Source organism: Lithobates pipiens, unplaced genomic scaffold (genome assembly GCF_037356315.1).
Source record: "Lithobates pipiens isolate NorthernLeopardFrog02 unplaced genomic scaffold, aLitPip1_a1.2 Scaffold_100, whole genome shotgun sequence".
In the NCBI taxonomy this organism is placed as follows: domain Eukaryota; kingdom Metazoa; phylum Chordata; class Amphibia; order Anura; family Ranidae; genus Lithobates; species Lithobates pipiens.
In genome coordinates this window covers 116,867-140,066 of record NW_027507687.1, presented here as the reverse complement: position 1 = coordinate 140,066, position 23,200 = coordinate 116,867, and the positions used below count along the sequence as shown (strand labels likewise).

At 50.6% G+C, this 23,200-nt stretch overlaps 1 protein-coding gene across 1 annotated transcript in view; it reads right to left on the bottom strand.

Annotated features, from left to right (window-relative positions):
- The window catches only part of LOC143957993 (transient receptor potential cation channel subfamily M member 5-like), a 235,194-nt gene that overhangs the window by 125,013 nt on the left and 86,981 nt on the right, over positions 1-23,200 (bottom strand). The window lies entirely within an intron of this gene.

Genomic DNA, 23,200 nt, shown 5'->3' with positions numbered 1-23,200 from the left:
GGATTGGATGCTTCTAAATTTAAGATTTTTGGTGTGGAAAGCGGGGAATGTTATGGTCAGACCTAAATTCTTTTATTTCACAGCTTCTTCTTCATTTTCCCTCTCCGGATATCTTAATTATTCATCTGGTTGGTAAAGATATTGGTTACTATAAAACTTTAGACCTTATTTTTTGGATTAGGGATGATCTACAGAAGATACAGTTATCATTTCCCAATTCAGTAGTGTTTTTTTCGGAAATTGTGCAGAGGATTGGTTGGCTTTCCTATCCTTCTGTACGTCCTTTAAAAAATCAGGAAGAGAGTGAATAGGGCAGTATCCAAGTTGCTATCAAGATTGGGAATGCTAACCTTTAGGCACACGGAGCTGGAAGGGGGTATCCCTGGCCTTTTCAGGCAGGATGGCATCCACCGGTCTGATATTGGTTTGGATATTTTCAATGTAGATTTAAGTTACTGTGTTGAGATGGCCGCAGGTTGGGGTTCTGTGGGCAGTTGGCCTTAGGTCCTCCTAACCTTTTGGGTATTTTGTGTTGCTTCCTGAGCCGTAGTGACTGGGCTAGCTTTAAGTTTATTGGATGAGTTTTGATGAGTTATGTACAACATTTTGAAACCAATAATAAACAACCGCGGCCATTATTATCCAAACACCTGTCTGCTTGTCTTATTTCAAAAGCTATTGAATAAAATTCCAGCCTGCTGTCCCATGACAGGAAAAGGGAGAGGGCAGTTTCTTGCCCCCCCTTTTCCTCATGGGAGAGCAGCTGGATCAGCTGTTTCAAGTTCCCCCGCTGAGTTTGTGTGGTTATAAAAAGGGGGTTCTGCTGAGGGGGCTCATTTGCCTCAGAAGAAGAGCTGTGGTGTTCTCTCCCCTCCCTATAAAATAAATTTGTATTTAAATGTATTTTAATTCTGTATGGTTATGTTAATTTATTTTTGTCGCGGTTGTTGTTATGTGGTAAGTCACCTTTGCAAAAAAAAAAAATATATATATATATAATAATAATAATACAGAATTGTAACAGCAAAGGGGGACAAGTTATTATGGCTTTTTTTTTTTTTTTTTATTCTTTATTTACGGATTGCAGGTAATACATAGATAAACTGTAAAAGACATAGATCACTCAGTTTTCCAGTTTAACAAAAATATATAGTCAATACTTTGTGGGGGATCGGGGGAAACCTATCAACTTGTGACAGCAGTAGCCCCAGCCGTGGCTAAACCACCACGTTATCTCACTCTAATGATCTGGCACCCCAGTGTCCACTTAGAAATCAGGGCAGTCTCCGGGGCGATCCCCCTCCAGGCCGAGGGGCCTCTAACATCGGTCACCTTCATTCTATTGGGCAGAGAGCTCAGCCGGGACCCTCCCGAGGGCCGCCAACCCCTAGCTGGGAAACCGAGGAAACAAAACGGAAAGATCCTTGCAATCACCGTGTATTTTAATTATACTTGGGAATTAGGGGACAGGGAAAGAGGGGGGAGCAAACAGTCAGGAGAAGGGGATGGGGGTAGAAAGAGTGAAAGTTATAGGGGGTTAACAGTGCTACGAAGCAGACGGGGGGGAGAGTGAACCAGAGTGGAATACGAGAAGGGATAGAAAGAAAGAGGACTCCGATGGATTCCCACGGCCGGGCCCTTCCCCCTGTATACGTGCCAGAGCCTACAGATAGGATCTGTAAGTGTCGGAAAACCTGAACAGGCTCCAGGGCAACCAACGAGCAGTGTGTTCCTCCTCCCTGTCGCCCAACGCTGAAGTGAGCTGTTCCATAGGGTAGATGTCGCAAACTCTCGCAAACCAGTGAGACACCATTGGAGCGGCCTGCTGCTTCCACACGCTAGGTATACATGCCCTGGCCGCACTCAGAAGATGTTTCAAGAGAGACTTATGGTACTTCTTGCTCGAGAGTGGGGTCAGATTGAGGAAGATCGCTGCCGGGTTGTTCTGGAGATCGATAGCTGTGAGGTCAAAAATGATATTGAGAACCTGTCTCCAGAAATGGGTCAGTTGTGGGCATTCCCAGAAGATATGTAGTAACATGCCGGCCTGTTCACCGCATCTCCAGCACAAAGGGCTGTGACCGGGAAACATAGCCGCCAGGACAGTGGGGGTCCTGTACCATCGGGTCAAAATTTTATAAGCTATTTCCTGGTATTTACTACATAGGGATGACTTGTGCGCAAATAGAAGCGCGCGGTTCCTCTGGTCCGGCGAGAGCCGGATACGAAGGTCCCGCTCCCATTTTTCCAAGAACACCAGATTACCCTGGGAGAGTTGGTCCAATAGGATGCGATATGACAGGGAAAGAGACCCTCAGGTAGGTCCCTCTCCTGAGCATATCTCCTCAAACGATGTTAGGGGTCTGCGGAATTCGCCACTGTTCGGCAAAGATTTCAAGAAGTGGGAGAGTTGGGCAAGTTTCCACTGTCCTAGGGCCGTGGTTGCTAACGCCTCGTACATAGTGGAGACCGCTGTCCACGTCCCAGGGCCAAGAAAAGAAGAGGCCCGCACAAAGTCCTGGCCAGGATCAAGGCGGAAAGATTTTTCCGTCATGCTGGGTTCAAAGCGTGGGTGTCCAATAATAGGAGTCATGGGCGAAGGGAAACTGGGCACGCCCGTCAGCGTAAAATATCTGTCTAACTCTTGTAGCGTTGGCTCAATGAGTGGGTGCGCCCGTGCTGCTCCCGACCAGCCCAGTCCACTCCAGGGCAAACCCTCAAGTGGAAATGGTACGGATTCACGTTCCAGACGAACCCACAGCTTATCCCTCAGGTGTCTGCACCAGTCGACTACTCTGTTCATGTGTACCGCCGTATAGTACCATGCCGGGTCTGGGAGGCCAATCCCTCCCTTGTCTTTTGGTCTGAGCCGTAATGTTCGGCTGAGTCTTGGAGGCTTGCCCTGCCATACGTAGCGAATAAAGATGGTGCGCATGGCTTTAAAAAATGATTGGGGGATTTTTATCGGTAAGGCTTGTAAGAGGTACAAGAGTCTGGGCATTACATTCATTTTGAGCACGTTACATCTTCCAAACCAAGAGGTCGCCAACTTTGACCACCTCTCTAGATCTACGGCAAAAATTTTTAGGAGCAGCTGAAAATTCAATTGAAAAATCAGATACGGGTCCGGGGGAACCTTGGTACCCAGATATTGTATAGCCCCAGTTGCCCAACGAAAGGGAAAATTAGAGCTTAAACTCGTCTGGGCGTTGGTAGACAGGGAGACGTTGAGTGCCTCCGATTTCTGTAAGTTAATTTTAAAATTTGACAGGGTGCCATATCGTCTTATTTCCGCTAAGAGATTCGGCAATGTAATGTGAGGCTCCGAGACATAAAACAAGAGGTCATCAGCAAAGGCTGCGACCTTGTAGTGATGCGAGGGGGTGTCCAGTCCCTTGATGTCTATGTTCTGCCTGATGTGGTGCAGCAAGGGTTCAAGCGATAGGACAAACAGAAGGGGGGACAACGGGCACCCCTGCCTCGTTCCATTGCCAATAGTGAAACGCGACGAGGCAAATCCATTGACCCTAACCACCGCCATCGGTGACGAGTAAAGAGCTGTAACCCATGAAAGCATGGGGGGAGGTACACTAAGGCTTCACAGGGTGGCTAGCAAAAAAGGCCAGCTCACCCTGTCGAACGCTTTTTCTGCGTCCACAGAGAGCAGCATAATCAGCAGTTTAAGGTGTCTGGCGCGTTCTATAACATTGATTGTCCTGGTAGTGTTGTCACGGGCCTCCCTGTTGCGAACAAACCCTACCTGGTCCAGAGGTATCAAGCGTTGGAGAATGGGCGCCAACCGCTCCGCCAGTATCTTAGTGAAGAGCTTGAGGTCGCAGTTTAATAAGGAGATGGGCCTGTAGTTTGCACAGAGAAGTGGATCCTTCTCCGGTTTGAGTATGACCGAGATGCTGGCCTGCAACAGCTCTGGCGGGAAGGTCTGGCCCTCCAATAGGGCGTTAAAAGCTGACACAAACGGCGTGGATAACAGGGAGAGGAAGGCCTTATAGTAAGGGACCGTAAACCCATCTGGGCCTGGTGCCTTGCCCTTGGGTGAGTCTCTTAACGCTGCCGACAATTCCTCCGGGGAGATTGGTTGCGAGAGAAGCTCTATCTCTTCCTGTGTCAGCGACGGGAGGTTTGCCGAAGCTAGGTATTCGTCAATGGCCGCTGTGCTGGCCTGGAGGGTGTCTCCTGGGTCCCGGGGGTGCAAGTTATAAAGGGCTTCATAGAAAGATCGGAAGCACTCTGCTATCTCCCTGGAATCATGGAGCTTAACACCCGAAGGGGAAGCTATGGTCGGAACGAAGGACGCATTGCGTTGGGTACGCAGGGAGTTCGCTAGGGACCTACTACACTTGTCTCCATATTCATAATACGTCCTGCGGACCCACATAAGTCTGGTTCTAGCCTGAAAGAGAGAGAAATCTCTGATTTGTTCTCTAAGATCTCTCACCTCCACCTCCAACGCAGCAGTCGGCTGGGATTTGTGTCGTTGTTCACACGCATGCAGCTTGGCAATAAGTTTGGAGAGAGCCTCAGTTTTGGCCACTTTAAGTCTATGACCATGTTTAATAAGAATGCCCCTAATGTAGCATTTATGAGCTGCCCATAACATGAGGGGGTTGGAAACAGAATCACGGTTATGTTCAAAGTAACTTTCTAATTCCCTAAGTAGGTCTGCATGGGTCTCAGGGTCCTTCAGGAGAGACTCGTTCAGTCTCCACCAGGACTGACCACGGGACTCCTGTTGCAGCCTCAGCATCAAAGAGATCGGAGCATGGTCAGACAGGGCTATGTGGCCTATCTGAGCGTCTGTGACCGCCGGGATAGCATTGTGTGCGACTAAGAACATAGCTATACGTGAGTAAGAACCATGAGCGGTGGAAAAGAACGTAAAGTCTCTATCCTGTGGGTGGAGCGTACGCCACACATCAATCAGTCGGTGAGAGTGTAGCAGATCTCTTATGTGTGAACGCGTTCTCGCAGATATCGCAGAAGTGCCCGAAGAGGAGTCTCTGCGGGGGTCTAGGGTGAGGTTAAAGTCTCCTCCGACGATCAAAGTACCCTCTGAGAATGCAGCCAGAGCATCCAAGCATGCTTCCAAGGCCGGCAGCTGGTCCACATTCGGCATGTACAGATTGGCCAGAGTAAAGGTTTGCGAATGGAGAGTTCCCTTAATGAAGAGATATCTCCCCTCACTATCGGCTTGGACAGCTAACAGGCGCCACGGCAAGTTTTTAGCAAGAAGAACACACACTCCTCTCGATTTGGAAGTAGGCGACGTGCTGTGATAGGCCAGGGGGAAGTGCTTACTATAAAGCCGTGGTATTTGGTCTGTCCTGAAATGGGTCTCCTGGAGGAAAGCTATTTGGGGCTTCATCCGCCACAATTCTGTTAGACAGCTGGACCTTTTTTCAGGTACATTCAGCCCTTTCACATTCCAGGAAACCAGCTTCAGGGCCATGACGGCAGTGGTACCCGGCCGGCGGTCCCCACCAGAGTCAGTAGTAGAAATAGAGTTCAAACACCGAGGAAGAAAAGGAGAAAGAGGAAAAGCAGTACCGAAGCGGAGAAGGTCCGGAGTTAGCAGGGAGGGAGAAGGTAGAAGGGGGGAGGATAGATCGGGGAATTGCTAATGCTCCTATTGGAGAGAACCTGCCGGTTAGGGCAGAAGGGCCTAGTGGGGGAAGAGTTAAGGGACTGCAGAGGGAGGAACTCATCGGTGCAGTACCCCTCCAGCATCCCATGGTCCATGCAGCCGCAGTCGGGCGTGCACGGAGCTTCTTTGGCATCTTAACTACGACATCAAACGCATTATAGAACATCACTGCAGCTAGTATCAGGCAGTCAACAACAGTAGAACAGTGCATAATTAGACCAACATATTTAACTTTTCAACAGAGTATAGATAACTTTATACCACCCAGGCACCCGCCCCCCCCCCCCAAAAAAAATAAAAAAAAGGGGGGGGGGAGAAGGGGAGGGAGCAGGAACGCCATCCAGGGACACCCGGGGGGCACCCCCAGGCAGTCCAAAAACAAAAAGAACACCGAGACTAGGGTACTTGTAGATAAACAGTATCTAGAATGGTAAACAGTACCGCCAGTATCTCAGGGCCTCGTCCAGGAAGCGCCGTGTCTATCACTGGTCTTGCAATGTCTTTCCTCTCCCCTTGCGGGGTCGCTGGGAGCAATGACCCGTTGCAAGGTATATAACACAAAGCTGGATACTCCAGCCACCTATATTGATAGAGAAAAAGAAAACAATAAAGAAAAAAAGGGTATAACACAGGAACAGCGGAAAATTACTGTATTCTTTCAGGGTTCACGATCTTGAGGGGCCTGCGATCTCTGACGTTGGGATCGACGGTGGCGTCTCACTCTCTGTGGCCTGGTTGAGGGGTTGCTCGTCGGGGCCACTGCTCCCTGAAGGGCAACTGGAGCCAACCAGTCGGGGACATGAACCGAGGGCAGGCCCAAAGCCTCCAGGAAGGACGGGACCTCTGAAGGGTGTCGTAGCGCAAAAGGCCTCCCATTTCTGCGCACTATGAGGTGGAACGGATGACCCCACTTGTATGGTATCCTCCGTTCAGTTAGGTGTTCCAGGAGGGGTCGCAGACAGCGTCTCATCTGGAGGGTCTTGCGGGATATATCCGGCAGAAGGGTGACTTGGGCCCCGTCAAAATCAATGCTGCCTTTGCGCCACGCCGCTTGCAGGACATCCTCCCTAACCGAGTAATTGTGGAGACAGCATAAAACGTCACGTGGCTGGTTCTCTGTGGGGTTCCTGGGACCCAGGGTCCTGTGGACTCTATCAATGGCTATTACTGTGTCAGCAGCGCGGTCCAGACAGGCGTTAAATATAGCTGTAACTGTGGCTTTGAGGTCTGCTTGGCCAGTGGCTTCGGGCAAGTCTCTGATCCTGATGTTGCGTCTGCGGTTGTGATTCTCAAGGTCATCTACTAGGAGTTGCAACTGTGCGACTCTGTCAGCAAGGGTATCATGTGCGACTTTCAGGTCAGTAACATTAGTGGTCAGGGAGGTTACATCCGATACCAGGGTGGTCACCCGCTCGTTCGTAGCCGACACGTCACGTTTGACCCCTGCGATTTCATGTCGCAAGGTCGTTTCAATCCTGGCTGCCATACAGCTAAAGTCTTCTTTAGTGGGAAGGTTTTGGAGTAAAGTCAGAATGGCCTTGTCCCCCAATAATGCCTGTGTTGGAGGCAGCGGAGGGGCCCCCTGTGTGGCTGAGACGTGAGCAGCCTGGTTGTGCGGTCCTGGGGTGAGGCATCCACTGCGGGAGGGTCTCTGGGACAGCTGGGAGTTATGAGGGAACCAGGGCGGCAGGCTGCTGTGGTCCGGGCTGTCCAGCGAGCCCATGGACAGTGAGCGGGGGAGACATGGGGACAAGTCACTCGGCGGGGAGAACGGAGGCATGTCGTGTCCCTGCATAGCATTCCGCTCACCTTCTCTCTGCGCCGCATGTCCTGGAGCGCTGGAGGCCACGGGCGCCATCTTGGTTGGATCCGGCGTGGAGGCCGGAGGCTGCAGCGGGACTAAGTATCTGTCCATAGTAGCAGCGGTGGATCCCGCTCAGCTGGCAGTGTTCCGCCGAAGCGCTGGGATGTCGGCGACGCTGAAATATGCGACCAGACTGAGGTATTGGTGTGCGGAGGGGTCACGGACCGGGAGCTCCGGGAAAAAGCGTCCTCACTCCTGCATGCCTAGGCCACGCCCCCTATTATGGCTTTTTAATGAAAGTGTTCAAGTATGTGCTGCCTGAGCCGTAGTGACTGGGCTAGCTTTAAGTTTATTGGATGAGTTTTGTTGAGATATGTACAACATGCCCTTTTGGGTATTTTGTGTTGCTGCCTGAGCCGTAGTGAGTGGGCTAGCTTTAAGTTTATTGGATGAGTTTTGATGAGTTATGTACAACATTTTGAAACCAATAATAAACAACCGCGGCCATTATTCTCCAAACACCTGTCTGCTTGTCTTATTTCAAAAGCTATTGAATAAAATTCCAGCCTGCTGTCCCATGTATTTTGGGGTGTCATCTGTGGTATGCACATGTCATGTGAGAAATTACCTATTACAATGACAATTTTGTGGGGAAAAAAATAATAATAATTTTGCAAAGAATTGTGGGAAAAAAATAACAGCTTCAAAAAACTCACCATGCCTCTTACTAAATACATTGGAATGTCTACTTTACAAAAAGGGGTAATTTGGGGGGCATTTGTACTTTCCTGGCTTGTTAGACCCGCTTTCTTTGAGGCTTCATTTGGTGCCAGGGGCATACCAGGTGGTTGGCGAGACTGGAGCCCGCCAGGGGCGCAGGCCGAGGGGGTGTGCATATTGGCAGTGTTCTACTGCTCTTCTAACTTGTTCTCACACACACAGCCTGCCTTCACATTACCTCGCACGTTGCAGATGCACATCTCCTGTCCCTGCAGCCTGTCTCGCACACACAGCAGAACAGAGCTGTCTCCTCCCCCCCTTCTCTTTCAGCTCTGTATACACACACAAGAAGAGGGGTAGCAGGAACACGCGCTGACTTCAGGTCTGGACAAACCTTTCCATGCTTTATAGATAGACAGGTAGGAAGGGGAGAGAGTGGCTGGGATTGGGAAGGAGGAAACTAAAATGATGTACAGCCTGTACATACAGTGCAGCCTGGGATAGAACTACAGGTTCCAGCATGTTCTGCACCTCCATGGAAATCTGTGATAGGACTACAGGTCCCAGCATGTTGTGCACCTCCATTGCAGCCTGTGATAGGACTAGAAGTTTCAGCATGCCTTGCTCCTCTATTGCCACCTGTGATCAGGGCCGATGCTAGACTATTTTGCGCCCTAGGCGAAACCAGCTACTTGTGCCCCCCCCCCCCCCAAAAAAAAAAAAATCTAAAATGAATTCAATAGTTTTAGCACTAGAACTCCTGGCGGAGGGATGAGCTAGGTGGACAGGAGGGGGTGCAGCCAGGTGTAGGGATGAGTCAGGTGGACAGGAGGAGGGTGCAACCAGGTGTAGGGATGAGCCAGGTGGGACAGGAGGGGGGTGCAGCCAGGTGGAGGGATGGAGTCAGGTGGGACAGGAGGGGGTGCAGCCAGGTGGAGGGATGGAGTCAGGTGGGACAGGAGGGGGTGCAGCCAGGTGTAGGGATGAGCCAGGTGGACAGGAGGGGGTGCAGTCAGGTGGAGGGATGAGTCAGGTGGACAGGAGGGGGGATGCAGCCAGGTGGAGGGATGAGCCAGGTGGACAGGAGGGGGGGGATGCAGCCAGGTGGAAGGATGAGCCAGGTGGACAGGAGGGGGTGCAGCCAGGTGGAAGGATGAGCCAGGTGGACAGGAGGGGGGTGCAGCCAGGTGGAGGAATGAGCCAGGTGGACAGGAGGGGGGTGCAGCCAGGTGGAGGGATGAGCCAGGTGGACAGGAGGGGGGTGCAGCCAGGTGGAGGGATGAGCCAGGTGGACAGGAGGGGGGTGCAGCCAGGTGGAGGGATGAGCCATGTGGACAGGAAGTGGGTGCAGCCAGGTGGAGGGATGAGCCAGGTGGACAGGAGGTGGGTGCAGCCAGGTGGAGGGATGAGCCAGGTGGACAGGAGGGGGGTGCAGCCAGGTGGAGGGATGCGCCAGGTGGACAGGAGGGGGTGCAGCAAATTGGAGAGATGAGCCAGGTGGACAGGAGGGGGTGCAGCCAGATGAGCCAGGTGGACAGGAGGGGGTGCAGCCAGGTGGAGGGATGGAGTCAGGAGGTGGGTGCAGCAAGGTGGAGGGAGTCACACACACACCAGTGATAAGGTCTGACTTGGGGCACTCATCCCCAGCGCTTCCCCTACCACCTGACAAGTTCTTACCTTGGGGCACTTCCTTCCAGCTCACTCCACATGTCAGGCAGTGGGCGTCGGTCGTCATCACCAGTCCCAGGATCCTGCATGGGGAACCTCCTCCAGCTCCTCCCCGTTCAGATCAGCTGATCATTCGGTTCCACTCCCAGGCTCCGGCGGTCGCGGAGAGGCTGGTTAAGCAGGGCGGGCTGCAGGAGCAGCTTTGCTTAGGATCCTCCAGCTCCAGGACAAGTGGCCCGGCGGCCTCGGCCCAGTGAGTGTCCCATGGCCAGTCTGGGCCTGGGTGGATCCATCCTGGCTGTCTCTCTCTGTGCACAATGCCACCCGCCCTGCTCCTCCAATGGCTGCACATCACCAAGGGAGGAAGGCGGGGCGGGCAGAGAGCTGTAACATCAGCATGGTCGCCTTTGGCTCAGGGGAATGGGGGGGATCTGCTGCATATTCTCCCCGCCCAGCAACTCTGCGGCCGCCAGATAGAACCACCTCTGGTTACATTTCGCACCGCACCAGCTACCACCCGCCAAGGGGGAATCCGATATTCCTGAGGGGACCCAGCGGCTATGGTTGCGCCCCTAGGCGGCAGTGCGCCCTAGGCGGCTGCCTAGTTCGCCTAGTGGGAGCGCCGGCCCTGCCTGTGATAAAGCTACAGGTCCCAGAATGAATGATCTGCACTTTCATTGTAGCCTAGGTTCCTGTGTGACTGGGCTAGAACTACAAGTCCCAGCATGCTGTGCACCTCTCTTGCAGCCTGTGATAGAACTAAAAGTCCCACTATGTTCTGCAGGATCATTGCAGCCTGTGATAGGACTAGAAGATTCAGCATGCCTTGCTCCTCTATTGCAGCCTGTGATAGAACTACAGGTGCCAGCATGAATGCTCTGCACTTTCACTGTAGTATAGGTTACTGGGTGGCTGGGCTAGAACTACAAGTCCCAGCATGCTCTGCACCTCTCTTGCAGCCTATGATAGAACTAAAAGTCCCAGCATGCTCTACATATCTCTTTCAGCCTATGATATAACTACAAGTCCCAGCATGCTCTGCATCTCTCTTGCAGCCGATGATAGAACTACAAGTCCTAGCATCCTCTGCACCTCTCATACAGCCTATGATAGAACCACAAGTCCCAGCAGGCTCTACACCTCTCTTGCGGCCTGTAATAGAACTACAAGTCCCAACATGCTCTGCACCTCTCTTGCAGCCTATGATAAAACTACATGTGCAGAGCATGCTGGGACCTCTCTTGCAGCCTGTGATAGAACTACAAGTGTCAGCATGCTCTGCACTTTCATTGCAGCCAATGATAGAACTAAAAATCCCACTATGCTCTGCAGGAGCATTACAGCATGTGATAGGGCTACAAGTCCCAGCATGCTTTACAGAAGTGGGGCAGAAGACCAAGGGGGTACAGAGGTGGGGCTGATGTGCAGGAGGTACAGTGTTGGGGAAGAAAAGCAGAGCATGTAAAGCAGTGGGGCAGATGTGAAAGGAGGTGTATTTGTGGGGCAGATGAGAAAGCGGGTTACATTGGTGGGGCAGATGGGTTCAGTGTTGAGGCAGATGAGAAGGTGATTCAGTAGCAAGACAGAAGAGCATGGGGATATGGCGGTGGAGCAGATGTGCAGGGAGGTACAGTGGTAGGGAAGATTAGAAAAGGGGTACATTGATGGGGCAGATGAGCAGGGGGGTTACAGTGGTGGGACAGAAGAGCAAGAGTGTACAGTGGTGGGGCAGATGTGCAGGAGGTACAGTGGTGGAAGGGATGAGAAGGGGCTTTATTGGTGGGACAGAAAAGCAGGGGTTACAGCGGTGGGGCAGAAAAGCAGGGGTTACAGCAGTGGGTGGTGGGGCAGAGGAGAAAGGAGGTACATCGGTGGAACACATGAGCAGGGGGGTACAGTGGTGGGGCAGATGAGCAGGGGGTTACAGTGGTGGGGAATATGAGCAGGGGGGGACAATGATCTGAGGTGTGAAGGTGCATGAATTGGGGCTAGTCTGAGGCGTGAGAATGCAGGATGTTAATTTCTCACTACTAAAGTAGCAGCATTTACTTTATAAAAAAAACATTTTAGCGATTGAGAATATGAAGTTGACATTTTTTGTTATAAAATCGTCACTCTCAATTTCTTTGAAAACATTTTTTGCCACACTGTGCTCAAAACGTTGCCTATCCCTGTACTAGAACATTTATTTGTATTATTATTATTATTATACAGAATTTATATAGCACCAATAGCACTTTAGAAAATAAAAGGGAGTCAATACAGTTATAATACAATAACATACAAGAGGATTAGGAGGGCCCTGCTCAGAAGAGCTTACAATCTAAAAGCATTCCACTTTTTATTTAATTTGGGAAAATAAGATTTTTTTTTTGTTATTGTTTTTTTTTTCTTTTTTACCGACAGCCTATTCTGGATTGTTTGGCAACCGTGACACTAATACTCATACCTAGGGGCGGACTGACAACTCATGGGGCCCCCGGGCAATAGGAGATTATGGGTCCCCCAGGCAATCAGAGATTATGGTGCCACACAGTATACACATACATGTACACACAGTATACACATACGTGTATAAACAGACATGTTTCTATTGGCTGAGAAGGTACCGAAGAGGTGGGGCAGCCACGATCTCAGGATTTTTACACCATAAGGATGTCGGTAAGGGACATTTCAGAGAAAGATGAAAAAACAAAAAACACAGATTTTTACATACTGTCCCTGGTTTTACTGAGGCTGACAACCCTGATGGGGGCCCCTAGGGGCCTGGGGCCCTCGAGCAGTACCTGAGTGGTCAAATGGTCAATCAGCCCCTGCTCATACCCTGTCAGGAGAATATGAACAGGTTCAATAACAGTGGCAGGTTTTATGGTGCTGCTGATTGTATATAACATGGGACATTCCCAGGAAACTATTGGTTTAAATAGAACATTCATTCTAGATCGACATCTACGTGTGCTGGGAAAGCCCACAAAATTGCATGCTTTCCCAACACACAAGGAAATGCACTGCACTTGAGTGGGGGTGCCACTAATTGTCAATGGCACCCCCCATGCATCTGCAAACACACATCCTAAACTTAATGCGGTTCTATGCAGCATGTTGTTAGAAAAGAGCCGGGGACGTCTTTTCCGTGTTTTTCACATGTAGGGGAGTGCATTAAAATGAATGGGCTGTCTAATGCACAAGAGCATGCAGAGAGGCACCCTCGCAAGCAATAGTGCCAACAAAGCCCATTCACACCACCCTGCGTTGAGCTGTGATTTGTAGCAGATAGACGGGGCAATTTGCTTTGTGTGCCATGTGTTCAGTTCACACCACCGAAGTGAAAACAAGTAGGATGTTCTTTATTACTATACTGTTTTTGGCGCACTACAACACTGTGTACGGCGGTGCATAAACACGAATGATATGTCAAAAGTTGAATAGTGTGATGCATTATAATAAGCACATGACTCTGTTCCCTTCCCAGCACACACCAGGGACCTCTTCTGATATGAGGTCACATTGAAATTTTAGATAGCCAAGCTAAGCACAATATGAAGCATAAGCATTATATGAATACAGATTCTTATCGTTTATTATATTTAGCACCTTTAAAAATGTAAAATTAGTTCTATTAGAAAAAATATAAAACCTATTAAGGTTTATAAGGTTTTAGATTTCTTCTGAATGTGATGCCACCTGTTTATCCTAAATCTCATTTGATAACTAGGTTTATATGCAATATCTTTTTTCAAAAGTCAAAACCATTGAAAAGGGACTGTATAGCCTAAACATTATCTTTAATGGATATGCAGACAATTAAAAATGAAAGGAAATTGATGTAAAAAAACAAACAACTGAAATTCAAACTCTTTAAAGCGGAGCTCCACCCTATCGTGGAGCTTCTGCTCATTGGAACCCTTCCCCCCTCCGGCGCCACAATTGGCACCTTTCAGGGGGGTGCAGATACCTGTATAGTACACGTATTTGCACCCACTTCCGGCATAGATATCTGCAGAATCTGTGGATATTTATGCCACTTCCTGCGGGTCCCCCGCTGTCTGCTGGGAGACAGCGGGGACCATCCTTATTGCGCAGCGCGACTCGCGCATGCACAGTAGGGAACTGGGAAGTGAAGCCGCAAGGCTCCACTTCCTGATTCCCATACCCAAGATGGGGGCGGCAGCACCCGAGAGCCGATCGAGAGATCGGCTTCGGGTGCCGACATCGCGGGCGGTAAGTGTCCTTATTTTACAAGTCAGCAGCTGCAGTATTTGTAGCTGCTGATTTAAAAAAAAAAAAAAACGACGGAACTCCCGCTTTAATGAAGGGAAGGTGCCGGGGGGGGGATACAGATTCTCGCCAAGGGTGCTGGAGACCCTAGGTACGCCTCTGTTTGGTGCACCCTTCAGATGTGACTTTTTAGCTTTAAGTTGAATACTGTGGAGGACTTCCAACCACTACCTGGGAGCTCCAGGGACAAGAAGGACCTTTAGACCCTGCAATGGGCTAAATCTGCTGGCGCATATGACCTTGCTGTTTAGGGACTCCACCTGTTCGGGAAGAGTCCCCACACACTGAGTGGGTTCTTTCTATTCAAGAAACCCCTATCTCCTTGGTGAAGGTGGAAGTGACCTGAAATACATCACCCTATTGGAATCACTGCCTTTCACACTGTGGAATCTTTTTTTGTGTGGACTTAATTTCTCTTATATTCACCGACCGACCAACACAGCTCCTCTCTGTTAAAAAATGGTTGTCAGCCCTATCACTGGAGATAACTAGGCAAGTTATAATACAACACTTCAGAACTTTTAATTCCGCCCAGGGGGCAGTCCCTAGGCTACAACCCCACAGCCTGCTCTAGCAGAACTCAGTTTTTGTTCTTGCCTAGTGAGGAGATAAAACCTAGGAACCCTGCGGGCCCATAGGTCCATGTTTTTTTATTGCGAAGCTTGGCTTTTTGCGCAAGATGAATGATCCTGTGATTAGGGATGGCCAAACTGTTCGCCCGGTGGTCGGCTCACGGCGAATATGGCGTGTTCACGATTTGCCCGATCGGCGGACTATTGCCGCTGTTCGCCCGGGCAGACATATGTGTTTACAGTGTGAAAGAACTTTGACCCATGATGACATATCCATCATTGGGTACAGGACAGCCAATTGAGACATTTCAGCACATGGACAATTGGACATTCCCCCTGCCTTATAAATATACCTGATCTGGCAGCCATTTTACATTCTGTCTTATGTCAGTATAGGGACAGGACACTGTGTGGAGCAGGGAGAGACTGTAGTGATACAAATCGCTAGCTATTAGGTCCACAAAAGTCCTTTTAAGGACTGGTATAGGTGTAGTACTCTATATAGGGCTCAGTGCACTGCTGTGCTGGTGATTGCAGCAGCCTGTCTTTTGTCAGTGTAGGGAGGGACAGGACGCTGTGTGCAGCAGGGACAGTCAGTTTAATCACTAGCTAGCTATTACTATTAGGTCCACAAAGGTCCTTTTAAGGACTCGTATAGGTGGACAGTATATAGGGTTCTGGTGCACTGCTGTGCTGGTGATTGCTGAGTGCACTGCTGACTGATTCTGCAGCTGTCTTTTGTCAGTGTAGGGACAGGGCGCTGTGTGGAGCAGGGACAGTCAGTTTAATCACTAGCTATTACTATTAGGTCCACAAAGATCCTTTTAAGGACTGGTATAGATGTACAGTATATAGGGTTCTGGTGCACTGCTGTGCTGGTGATTGCTGAGTGCACTGCTGACTGATTCTGCAGCTGTCTTTTGTCAGTGTAGGGACAGGACGCTGTGTGGAGCAGGGACAGTCTGTTTAATCACTAGCTATTACTATTAGGTCCACAAAGGTCCTTTTAAGGACTGGTATAGGTGAACAGTATATAGGGTTGTACACGTATAATATACTTTCTTCCAAATATAGAAAGAATATTATACTTGACTGCTGCCCGATTCTGCAGCTGTCTTTTATATGTGTTGGGACTGAGGGACAATCTGCAAATCACTAGCTACTAGGTCCACAAAGGTCCTTGTAAGGACTGGTATAGGTGTACAATATATAGGGTTGTGGTGCACTGCTGCTGACTGCTGCCCTATTCTGCAGCAGTCTTTTATCACTGTAGGGACTGAGGAACAGTCTGCAAATCACTAGCTACTAGGTCCACAAAGGTCCTTTGAAGGACTGGTATAGGTGTACTATTTGGTGTGCAGTATATAGGTGTGTAATACACGTATAAAATACTTGCACATTTAGAAAGCATAGTATAATGCATTTCCACTGTGCAGCATTGTGACTGCTGAGCGGTTCTGCAGCAATACTACAAAGAGTGACAAACGCAATAAAAAAAAGTATTATAACTGGTGTGATAGACCAGTGCCCCCCAAAAATGACAGCTTGAAGCGGGGTGTTATATACCTTCTACCACATACATACTGCACTTCTCTAGAGAATTTTGTCACAGGGTCATTTAAAATATGACAGGCAGAGGAAGAGGCAGGCCCTTCCGCAGGGGTGGTAGGGATAGGGCAGGAGCAACAGGCTTGAGCCAAAGTGGCAAAATGCAGAAGGTGCATGTGATTACGTTAAAGGACGCACCAGACTTGGTTGAGTGGCTCACTCAGCTTTACTCTTCTGCACCCTTCTCATCCTCTCGATCTGCACCCTCTTCTTCACTCTCTGCTGTGTGCACCCCCAAAGACACCACCACCACCATACAGTATACCTTCCGCTTGAGTCACAGGAATTATTTTCCGATCCATATCAAGACATTTCCGATCAGGAAGAGGAGGTAGCAACAACCGCCACTCAGCAGTCTTACGACTACTACCCAGATTAGCCCAAGGAGGAGGTTGGTCCCCGCTGTTGCTGCCTACTCCGAGATCTCTAATTATAGCGGTGGGGAAGGTGACATCGATGATGACGTGTCTAGTGATGTCACGTGGGTGCCCACAAGAGAGGAAGAGGAGGGGAGTTATGGACCACCAGATAGGGAGGAGAAGCAGGAAGAACTTACATTGCACAGGAGGGACAAAGCAGACTACTAATGTATCAGGAGCGAGGCATCAACCATGTACGGTCACATCTGGCGCTCCCAGGACGCCGGCACATGGCTCCGCAGTGTGGTTTTTTTTAACGTGCCTGCTGCTGACAATAGTGTTGCCATCTGCAATATTTGCAGTCAATGCATAAGTCGCGGTAAGCCCAACAGTCACCCAGGGATGACTGCCTTAAGAAGGCACATGAGCTGCCATCACCGAGCCCAGTGGGAGCAACGGAACACACAAAGCCACACTCCAGGCTCTCACCGTCCAGCCTCGTCTTCTACTTCTCCTTCTCCTCTCTCCTCACAATTGTCATCCACTCCACCTTCCATCACGCCATCCTCACATTTTTCTGCAAAAAGGCAGGCTTCCATGGGCCAAATGTTCGAGCGTAAAAAAATGATGACGCCGGATAACCCTCTTGCCCAACGGTTGACGGCTGGCTTGTCAGAACTGATAGCCCGCCAACTACTACCATATAAACTGGTGGAGTCGGAGGCCTTTCGAAAAATTGTGGCCATTGGAACACCACAATGGAAGGTCCCAGGAAGGAAGTATTTCTCACAGAAGGGCATCCCAGAGCTATATGGCCATGTTCAGCGGCAAGTAAATGCATCTCTGGCACACAGTGTCGGTGCCAAGATACATCTGACCACAGACACGTGGTCTAGCAAACATGAGCAGGGAAGGTATATCATTTTTACTGCCCACTGGGTGAACCTTCTGACGGCCGTCAAGCATGTAACCCGTGGCACCCATGTAGATTTGGTTTTACCGCCATGGATTGCATGCAGGCCTGCCTCTTCTCCTCCTCCTCCTCCTACTCCATTCTCCTCCCTCTCCTCCTCGGCTGACTCCTTTTCCGCTGCTAGCGTCTCTTCCGCTGCACCGCCCAAGCTCCCCAGAACCTATTCAACATGCCAAGTGAGACGTTGCCATGCTGTCCTGCGTCTGTTGTGCCTGGAAGCCAAGAGCCACACTGGCCCTGCACTTCTTTCAGCTTTGCGTTCACAGGCAGATCAGTGGCTAATACCGCTCAATTTGACAGTTGGTAAAATGGTGTGCGACAATGGTGCCAATCTGCTTAGCGCATTGAAACAGGGCAAAATGGCGCACGTGCCATGCATGGCACACGTCTTAAACTTGGTCGTGCAGCGATTCGTTGTCAAATACCCTGGGGTCCAGGACATCTTGCGGCAGGCAAGGAAAATCTTTCAGAAGATCTTACATAGCCATGGCTCACCTTGCTGACATTCAGCGGCGACACAATCTGCCAGTCAGACGTCTTATTTGCGATTGTCCGATGCGATGGAACTCAACCTTCTATATGGTTGATAGGCTGCTCCTGTATGAACTCTATGGCAGAACAGGTTCTGGGGAGCTGGTTTCTTTTTCACCGCGCCAGTGGCTGCTCATGCGTGACGCATGCAGACTTCTGCGGCCATTTGATGAGATCACCAAACTGGTCAGTCACAGCCATGGCACCATCAGTGACATGGTACCTTATGCCTTCTTTATGGAGTGTGCATTGCGTCGTGTCATTGATTAAGCCGTGGAAGAACAGGAGCGGGAAGATGAGGAAGTCGCAATGCTGGATGAATTCGCAGGGGGGGCTACTCTATCTGAGACAAGTCAACAACAGGAGTCTGAAGAGGAGTCAGAGGAGGATGGTGCCGGGGCGGATGAGGAGGAGCATGAAGAGCATGCTTTAAACCTTTCTGGGATCCCTGTTCTTGTGCGTGGATGGGGAGAGGAGAACGAGGAGGACAACATTATCCTGGATAATGAGCAGGAGCCAGGCCACCACACCGCTTCCAGTTTAGTGCAAATGGGGGCCTTCATGCTCCAGTGTTTTAACAGGGACCCCCATATAAAAAGCATAAGGTTCAAGGACCAGTACTGGGTGGCAACGTACTTAGACCCCCGGTACAAACACAAAATGGCAGAAATGTTACCACCATCACAGAGGGCTGTCAGAATGGAGCACTTACAGCGCGGAACGGCCCAGGGTGGTGAGTCCAGTGGGTTAGAGACCCTCAGCCAGCAGCAGCAGCAGGGTGGGACTGTCACTGTCCTAATTCCCCTTTGGGTGGCAGACAGAGTAGGGTCAGCATGGCTTCAGAAACTGGTGTTTCTTCCCCCGAAATCCAGGCTATTGCAACCGGGTCACCTGCGGACTGCGCGGTCCCTATGGATACCCTTAAGGCTGTCCTCAATTCGTTGGTTGCCAAGATAGAGCCGGTATGTGGGAAGAAAAGTGCAAAAAAGCGGCCTCTCCCCCCCCCCCCCCCCGTCCTCTGGGGAGAGCTCTGATGCAGACTTGGGTACTGCTGAGGCTGGTGACCCCTGCTCTGTCTTGTCAGATGACGCTGACCAGGACCATTCAGACAGTGAGGATGAGTCCCCGTCCGGGTCCGTGCACGATAATGTGCTAGTTGGAGCACTTATCACAGCTGTGCATGATACCCTGAAGATTCAGGAGCCAGCGGATCCCTCTGCTGATGTATCGGTCCCTTTTGGGTCCCGCAAGCCAGCACGTTCACCTAAGGGGTTCCCATATCTGACTTATTTTGATAAGTTAATTTACAAGGAATGGGGTCGCCCGCAACAGACCATTTCAGTCCCCAAATACATGGCGGTGCGTTACCCTTTTGAGGAAAGCCGTCTCAAAAAATGGTCGGCTCCTCCGGTCGTGGACCCCTCAGTATCCAGGTTAAACAAAGTAACCACGATCCCGGTTGAGGGGACTCCTGCATTCAAGGATCCCATGGACAGGAAGGCAGTGGCTCATTCCTTGTTTACGGTTGTGGGGTCAGCCGTGTGACCTGTACTGGCATCCGCACTGGTGTCGCAGACACTGACTGAGTGGGCAAAAGTATTGCACCGCGAATTGGGAGAGCAACAGTGTCTGCAACAGTGTCTGCAAGGCCTTAAGTATGTCTGTGATGCGGCCCTGGATACTCTCCCTCTGTTATCCAGGGCTTCAGTGTCAGCTGTGGTGCTGAGGCGCCTGATTTGGCTGAAATGCTGGTCTGCTGACCAGGCATCCAAGAAAGCCCTGACGGATCTTCCCTTCCTTGGTGACTGGCTCTTTGAAACCTTGTTAGATGACATTATTAAAAATGCCACGTGTGGTAAGAGTACTCTACTCCCACAGGCCAGGAAGGCTAAGGAGCCACGCCGGAGGCAAGGGCCCTCTTTTTCCGCTCACAAGGGGCTTTTTCGTCCGCCCGGTGCTTCGACAAAACATCCCCAGCCTGACAGGACGCCCACTGGAACCGCAAGCCTAATAAGCCTGCGAACAAAAGTGCTACCGCATGAAGGTTTGCCCCCACCCATGTCTCGGGTGGAGGGTCGCCTTCGGGAGTTTGCAGCCCGGTGGTCCTCCCGGTTATCTGACCAATGGGTCTGCGATCTGATTTCCACAGGCTACAAGATAGAGTTTCTCTCTTGGCCGCCAAACAGATTCTTCCCCTCCAGCATACCCGTATCCCCGGTTCGCCGGGAGGCCCTGTTGGGGGCGGTAAGGGACTTGCTGAATCAGGGGGTGATTGTACCAGTTTCGGAATCGGAACGCTTCCAGGGATTCTACTCAAATCTGTTTGTGGTTCCCAAGAAGAAAGGGGTACGTCCGATCTTGGACTTGAAAGCCCTCAATCACTTTGTAAAAGTGCAGAGGTTCACAATGGAATCAGTTCGCTCAGTAGTCGCTGCACTCCATCAAGGGGACTCCTTGGTGTCCTTAGACATCCAGGATGTGTACCTGCACATACCCATATGCCTTCGGCATCAAAAATTTCTACGTTTGGCAGTCGGGGAAGCCCATTACCAATTTGTGGCTCTTCCCTTTGGCCTGGCATCAGCCCCCCCCCCCCCCCCCCCGAGTCTTTACCAAAGTACTGGCTCCAGTATTGGCGTTGCTGCGACAACACGGGATCACGATCCTGGGCTACCTGGACGATCTCATCCTGAGAGCATCTTCCACCTCAGAATTAGAGGAGGATGTGGCGATCACCATGCAGACCCTGCAAGAATTTGGGTGGCTGTTGAACCTAAAGAAGTTGGTAATTGTGCCGACCCAGCATCTGGAGTATCTAGGTTTACTGTTGGACTCCAGGGAAGCAAGAGTTTTTCTCCCTTCAGACAAATTGCAGACTCTCAGGTCCGCGGTAAAACTGCTGATGCACCGCAAGTGTTCGTCGCTCTGGTTTTGCATGCGAGTACTGGGACTCATGGTAGCCTCCGTCGAGGCAGTACCTTACGCCCAGTTCCACACCAGAGTACTGCAGATGGAGATCTTGTTGAAATGGGACAAATCTGTTGTCCCTGGATCGACAGATCTAGGTGAGCCAGCCAGTCAGGGACTCTCTGACCTGGTGGTTGGGGTCCCCAGTGATTCAGTCTGGAAAATCGTTCCTTCCTCTGAAATGGACAGTGATCACTACGGACTCCAGTCTATCCAGCTGGGGTAGAGTGATGGAGATTCAGTCGGCTAAGGGCCTCTGGTCGACGAAAAAATCAGAGTTGCCGATCAATCTGCTCGAGTTGAGAGCGATCAGGCTGTGCCTCCACACATGGTCGATGTGTCTGCAAGGGGAGTCCAATCAGGATACTGGCAGACTATCTGAGCCGCCAGATACTGTACACAGGAGAATGGGCATTGCATCCGGAGATATTCAGGCTGCTGTGCCTGAAGTGGGGCACACCAGATGTGGATCTATTGGCCTCCCGTCTCAATCCAGAGGTGCCAAGATTCGTGTCCAGGACAAGAGATCCGTGGGCAGACGCGTCAGACGCGCTGGTGGCTCTATGGGATCAGTACCAGCTGATCTCCGGCTTTCCTCCACTGAAACTGTGGCCACGTCTGCTTCGCAGAGTGGAAGCCGAGGGGATTCCAGTAATTTTGGTTGCCCCAGATTGGCCTCAGCGGCCCTGGTATGCGGACCTGGTGCGTCTGGTGGCAGACACTCCCTGGCGACTGCCGTTGTGAGAGGACCTTCTACCTCAAGGTCCAAACTTTCATCCTGCTTTACCATCGCTGGCTTTAACAGCATGGCTATTGAGAGTCAGGTGTTGAGGAACCGGGGTCTGTCGGACTCGGTGATTCCAACTATGTTGAGGGCACGGAAATCTTCTTCTCGGAAGATATACCATCGTACCTGGAAGGCCTACATCTCCATGTGTGAGGAGAAAGGATGGCATCCGCGTTTGTTTCCATAGCAAGGATCCTGCTGTTTCTCTAGCAAGGAGTAGACCAGAGATTGGCATTGATCACCATCAAGGGGCAAATCTCAGCCTTGGCTGTCTTTTTTCAATGACCCCTGGCATTGCACTCCTTAGTGGGTACCTTCGTTCAGGGGGTACGACATGTTGTCCCTCCGGTGCGTCCACCGTTACCCCCATGGAATTTGAACCTGGTGTTGTCGGCCCTTCAAAAACCGCCATTCGAAAGTATCAGGGAGATTCCCCTGTTGACTCTTTCCCAAAAGTGGTCTTTCTAGTTGCCATCACATCGGCCAGGAGGGTTTTGGAAGTTGCCAGCCTTGTCTTGCAAGTCGCCTTATCTGGTCATCCACAGAGATAAGGTGGTGTTGCGTCCGCAACCATCTTTCCTACCGAAGGTGGTCTCGGCTTTTCATATCAATGAGGACATTGTATTACCATCATTGTGTCCTAAGCCGAAGCACCCCAAAGAGGTGGCCCTTCACGCTCTTAATGTGGTTAGGGCTCTGAAGGTGTATTTGTCTGCCACGGCTCCCTTTCAGAAATCAGACTCACTGTTTGTTTCGGTGGCTGGCCCAAAGAAGGGTATGGCGGTCTCGTCGGCCACCATTTCCAGGTGGATCAGACAGATTGTAGTACAAGCCTATGCCTTGAAGGTGCCCCCCCCCCTTTCTGGTCATGGCCCACTCTACAAGGGCAAACAGAACGTCTTGGGCCTTCCGACACCAAGCGTCGGCCGCTCAGGTGTGTAAGGCGGCGACTTAGTCGTCTGTCCATACGTTTACCAAGTTCTACAAGGTAGACGTCAGTGCATCGGCTGATCCCTGTTTTGGCCACAAAGTTTTGCAGGTGGCCGTGTAGTTGCAATTTCGTATGCAATCGATATTTTTTCCTGGTTTTTCGGTAAAAACGCAGCACTGTTATGTTAATGCACTGTTGCATTACTTCCGCAAGTGGTTGCAGTCTTGGGGATCTCTCCTGTTGAGGATATCCGGTTATGTGGTGGGTTTTTCCACACACTGTTGTTTTTTGTGAGTTTAGTTTCACTAGTTCCCACTTACCATCGTGGATGAAGTTCTTA